Source organism: Trachymyrmex cornetzi, unplaced genomic scaffold, assembly GCF_001594075.2.
Source record: "Trachymyrmex cornetzi isolate Tcor2-1 unplaced genomic scaffold, Tcor1.1 scaffold35, whole genome shotgun sequence".
Taxonomy (NCBI): domain Eukaryota; kingdom Metazoa; phylum Arthropoda; class Insecta; order Hymenoptera; family Formicidae; genus Trachymyrmex; species Trachymyrmex cornetzi.
Window position 1 is genome coordinate 1,613,271 of NW_017298213.1, and position 6,435 is coordinate 1,619,705.

The following is a 6,435-nucleotide window of genomic DNA, read 5'->3' on the forward strand; positions in this document are numbered from 1 at the left end:
TACATAATTTTATATAATTATATATAAAATATTTTTTCCCGAATAAATATATCATAACATGAAAAAGCGTTTGTTACAGTGTAACAAACAAATGTTATTTTATTAATTTTCCTATCTGTCCTATTCCCAAATATTTATTCAGGATTAAGTTTTATACAAGTTGGTGCAGAAAAGCAATATCTACATACACATATATGTATAATGTGTACTGTTTTTTAAAAAATTCCTTCTATTGTTTTACACTTATTTATATATGCGTTACTGATGAAATAATAATGAAAATTTTTATGCATATAATTAATTGATAATGCATATAATTAATTGATCTCGTGTTTCTGCAAAAGATATTTTATGGTTATTAATTATTATTGTTTATTTAAATGCACTGACTTTAACCTGATCTTTTATAACTTATCCATATGTAGTAACTGGATTTTATACCAGTTAAAGTAGTAACATGATGTAAGATCCAAAATATACATTTTACCAAGAAATAATTTTATTTCATAATTATTTTAAAATCGCGTTCAGAGTTTTGCATAATTAAAACACTTAATTTTGAAATAAAAAATTATACAAAAAATGATTTGATTTAATAGTGTACAAAATACAATAGGGATATATTCATTGACGTGAGGGAAAATTATCCCTTTCGGATCTTACATCATTCATCTGAATTTTTTATCTCTGCATGCATTGAGATGAGATTCAGCAACGAATCGTTCGAATCGTTAAAAATACGTACATGGGCCTTGAATTTTATTGGATGATAATTGATTTACAGTCCTTTATAGTTTATTTTTAAATTAAAGATTTATTCTTGATATTTTAATGTATATATTAAGAAATTTGATCTAGTTTAATATTCGAGATTTTTGAAATAAAAACGTTATTGACTTAAAGATTTTTTAATTTATTTTTAGTCGAATTTTTATTTTTAGTCGATATTTTTATTTTTAATTTAGAATAAACGCGAATAGAGAATAAACGCGACATTTATTCGTCGTTTATTAATGGAATTATTGTTGTTATTATTATTGATAAGTATTCATATTACAATTTAGTCAAATTTATTGATGGCCCCTTCGCGACGCGTTCGTGTTTCGCGCATCGTACATATAAGCGTAACATCTTACGCTTATTGCCGGCAATGTTAGTCGGCAGCAGTCTGCAGCAAAAAGGAGTACTTCTCCTTGTTGTCAATTTCTGGCATATGAAGTCAGAATATTGGCCAGGAACAACGAAAGGTAAGTTCAATCTGGCCAGAAGAAAGAAGAGTATCTGTGAGTATATGAAGTAGGTTGGTGTGTGTAACACCAATTTAAGTTATTTTTAAAAGGAACATGTACATTGAGAAAAAAAATTTGTTTAAGAAACTAAACACATTTAGTTGTTTGCAGATTTGATTATTTTCAATTTTCATAATCAAATTTTATATAATCGTATTTAACGTAGTCTGCTTAACGAATTGTTCAATATTATAAGCACACTACGGTTAAATTCAATTAAATAAAATTTGTTGTATTAACCAAATCTGCAAACAACTAAATGTGTGTAGTTAGTTGAATAAATTTGTCTTTCTCAGTGTATAAAGATTGACTGAATTTTCGGGAGGGTATAACTTGCTCGCAAATTGCGAGTTCTTATATTTTTTGAATTTTGGTTTATTTAAAATACAAAAATAACCAACAAACAACAGTGCTAATGAGAATCAGCGCGGATAATCAAACGCAAGCTTTGTAGATTAAAAAATCTACAAAACTTGCGCTTGATTATCGGCGCTGACTCTCATTAGCCTTGTCATTTTTTGTATTTTAAAGATTGAAATTCTGTTTTAATTATTATTATTTATTGCTCATTTATTTGATATAACCGCGACTAGGTTATTCCGCTGAATTTATCAGTACGCGATAGGACCAGTTGCAGGATTCTTTAAACGTTTTATCGACAATTGTCGCTATTGTTAACTAACGATAGCCAATGAGTACCACTCTTTCTTCCAGGATTGTCCTGCCATTGACTGTCGCTAGTTAACGATAGCGACAATCATCGATAAAACGTTTAGAGAATCCCGCTACTGGATACCTATCATGAAATATGTCGGAATTATTCAATTATTCCCTAGATCGAAATCGATTCCGACTTGTTCTATGATAGGTACCCTGGATAGTTAGGCATTAGCTGCTATGTTCAGCAGAGAAAGCAGCTTTGCAATTTTCATTTATTCGTGCCACATTCACACCCTTCTCCACCCGTGTATTCCTATACTGGGCTGCGTTCAGGAATTATGCCTAGATAACTTTAGGGTGCATTTTTGCTATAATATACGTAACGTAATCTATAGCTTAGAGTTATCTGGGTGTAATTCCTGAACGCAGCCCTGTATATTACTTCATTAATGTGTAATAACATCGCGAATATAATACGTTAATATTGCTGTGTTCCGCAGGGAAAACAACTTTGCAAATATTGTAAAATTTTTCAATATGATTGATTTATACATTTAAATCCATAAGGATCCAAAAATAAAATCCAATCGTATTGATGAATTTTACAATATTTGCAAAGCTGTTTTCCCTGCTGAACACAACCATATTAACGCAACCGTATTATTTTCGCGGCGTTATTACACATTAATGAAGAAATGTAGGAATACACAGATAGAGAAAGGTGTGAATGTGGCACAAATAAATGAAAATATGGATAGGTAGGACACACACACAAGTATGGATAGATAGAGAATGTATAGGTAGGGACAATAAGAATAGATAGGTAGGAATAAACATAACCATTTTAAATTGAAATATTAAATTATTACAAATTAAATGACACTTAAATAAATTTCGCGATCGGGTAATTAAATTTTATTTTAAAAATAAAAAAAATAAATATAATTAAATTAAAAAATATCACATAATAAATCTAAACAGTAAACTTTATAATATGTAGGTAGGGATATATAAATATCATCTGTACATACTTGATAATTGGGAAGGAGGGATTAAAAATTAAATAAAATTTTAAATTAATTTTAAATTTTATTTAATTATCGGCATCCCGTTCCAATTATCAAATATGCAAATAAATCAAATTAATTTTAAATTTCATTGCCTTTTCAGCTCTCCAGAAATTAAACTTTTTGTAAAATCCTATACATTTATAGATTATGTAACGCGTTAATATCGTAATTAATTTTATTGTTTAAATGTATGATAGTATTAGGTACGTGACATATAGAATTTATGTAAACTATGTCCAGATAAATATATATATATGTTATCATATTTACTTTTATAATTTTCACAATAATTACTAATAAATTATATATTTTTTAGGATGTATATGTATATCATTATTGAATATCTATTCAATATAAATAGCATTTATCTTGTCGTAGTAAATCAAATTTTTTGTTACTTTATTGATGTAAATTACACGAAATCGACGAAACATACGATAACAAAAATTGTTTATTGATTTAACAAGTTTGACAAATATTTAATCTTGAATCTTTTTTGGATTTTATTTTGAATATCAAAAAGTCATTAATAATTTTGAGTGATTTTTAATTAAAAATTTGATGTTTAGAATAATCGTCAATTTTTCTTCGCATTTATAAAAAGTTAATAATTTTGAGTGATTTCTAATTAAAAATTTGATGTTTAGAATAATTGACAATTTTTTTTCGGACTTATAATAGTATACATATTTATTAAATAAGTCATAAAGATTGGAGCTTTGACTGAAGCGATAGTTAAATATTAACATCTTGATTGCTTTTTCACATTTACATTTTTAACATTACAGAATTATAACTTATAAGTATATCTTAGTAATTAATTTATTAGGTGTTGGAATTAATTCGTAGCGTTTTACAAGAGATGGCACAAGCAGTACACTATTTCGTTGTTACCTATAGTTCTTTATACATTGTAAACAGCTATCATAGGACGTCATTTGCCGTACATAACCTTTCTTGAAATCATAAATAACAACACTGTATAATTCATTGAATATGTCAAAATTTGTGCCAGATAAAGTGTTTTTGCGGGGAGTTTTGCTTCATTACTTTAATATGAACAAAAGTGCAGCTGAAGCTCATCGTATTTTAGTGGATGTGTATAGTGAACATGCTCTGGCTGAGCAAACGTGTAGGAAGTGGTTTGCACGTTTTAAAGCTGGTGATTTCGACTTGGATGACAAGGAGCGACCTGGTCAGCCGAAAAAATTTGAAGATAACGATTTGCAGGCATTGCTCAATGAAAACTCATGTCAAACACTTAAAGAATTATCTACGTCATTGGAAGTTGACTTATCAACAATAGGAAAACGTCTTAAAAGTTTGGGCATGATCCAGAAGGAAGGACATTGGGTCCCATATGAATTGAAACCAAGGGATATTGAGAGACGTTTTCTCACGTGCGAACTGCTGCTTCAACGGCAGAAAAGAAAAGGTTTTTTGCATCGGATTGTTATCGGTGACGAAAAGTGGATCCATTATGACAATCCAAAGCGCAGAAAGTCATGGGTTAAGCCCGGCGAACCATCAACATCAGTGGCAAAGCCCAATATCCATGGCTCAAAGCTCCTGCTCTGTATTTGGTGGGATCAGAAGGGTGTCATATACTACGAACTGCTAAAACCGCATGAAACCGTTACTGGAGATCTCTACCGACGGCAACTGATGCGCTTGAGCCGTGCATTGAAGCAAAAACGGTCGGAATACTTCGAAAGACACGATAAAGTCATCTTGCTGCACGACAATGCTCGCCCACACGTTGCAAAACAGGTAAAAACATACCTGGAAACACTTAAATGGGAAGTGCTACCGCACCCGCCGTATTCTCCTGATATTGCACCTAGCGACTACCACTTGTTTCGATCATTAGCTCATAGCTTGTGCGAGCAGAAGTTCACATCTTACGAAGATTGTACAAAATGGTTCGATTCGTGGATTTCATCTAAAGACGAACAGTTCTTCCGACGCGGTATTCATTCACTGCCCGAAAGATGGTCAAAAGTAGTAGAAAGTGATGGGAAGTACTTTAATTAATGTATTTTTTAATGTTCATGTGAAATAAATAACGTTCTTTCATTAAAAAAACGCTACGAATTAATTCCAACACCTAATATTATATACAAAGCTATACGCTCTCGCGTCAGATGGATACTAGCTGTGAATGCGTGGTTTATACCGATGGAAAGTCGTAATTTATTTTTATCATGGAGAATTATTCTTCGTCACTTTCCGTAAAGTTCGTTCGCAAAGTCTAGTTTTGGTGTTCCGTTTGAGATTCTTGTACAAGATCGGTATTAATGCCGGATTTTCTCGTCAATTCCTGGAAGTAATAATTTTATCAATGATTCAATAACAATTGCTGCATATTTTAAAATTAAGTTGCAAAATTAATTCAGTGGTATATTCTGGGGTATAATTTTCATCGTTTACTTAATTTTACTAAATGTTCTCCCACTAGTAATAGTGTTAGTAATAGACTGTCTCAATGATAATAAGAATTTAGTATGATTAATATGGATAGAATGATTGTTTGTTTAAATCCAAATTATTAAGTAAATAAATGTAAGTTTTATACAAATAATTTGCTTATTTTTTGATAATTGCTTTAATAAAAATGTAGTTACGAATGTGTATATTTAATTTTCTGATTGTTATTTAAAAAATCGTTTAATTTTAGGTATTGGACATCCCGCCACTCAGAATATTAATTATTTATGTATATGTATATATATATATACATTTCTAAAATAAAGTACATGCAGATATTATAAGATTATATTTAACAAATTTTGATTTTTAATTTAGATAATTTTTACCAAAATGCTTTATATTTTTTTAAATAATGTTGTCGTGAATACACGAATTTAGTTAAAATTATATGGGTACAAAAAAATTCGAGATAAGTCGAATGGGTACCCTCATATTAATGGGATATTAATAATTAAATTTTTGGAAAATATAAAAAATAAAAAATTGTTAAATTTTATTGTAATAAATTTGTTAGTATAAAAATATAGTTCTTTAAAATCCTATTATTATCGGGTTCAATTTATCTCGAACAGTTGGTACCCGAGAAACTCTTGTACCCATACACAGGGCCGGAGACTTTGTATTTGAGTGGGTGTTGAGCTCTTGGAATTTTGAACCTAACCTAACCTAACCCTAAACTAGCCTAAAATACACGTGAAATTGCCGCGTCAAGGGCTTTCTGTCATATTGGATTTGAGTCTAGCTAGTTAAGCTGCTCGCACACAGGTGTCAGTCGGGGCGGTCGGACGATGGAGAAGAAATCTTTCCGAAGCGCGGATTGGCTCACAATATTCGGCGATAGGCTTATTTGAAAATTCTCTAATTCTCGCGAAAATACTCAGAACATTGATAGCGTTTTCCACTGGCGCACTGAGTGCCAAAAGTTT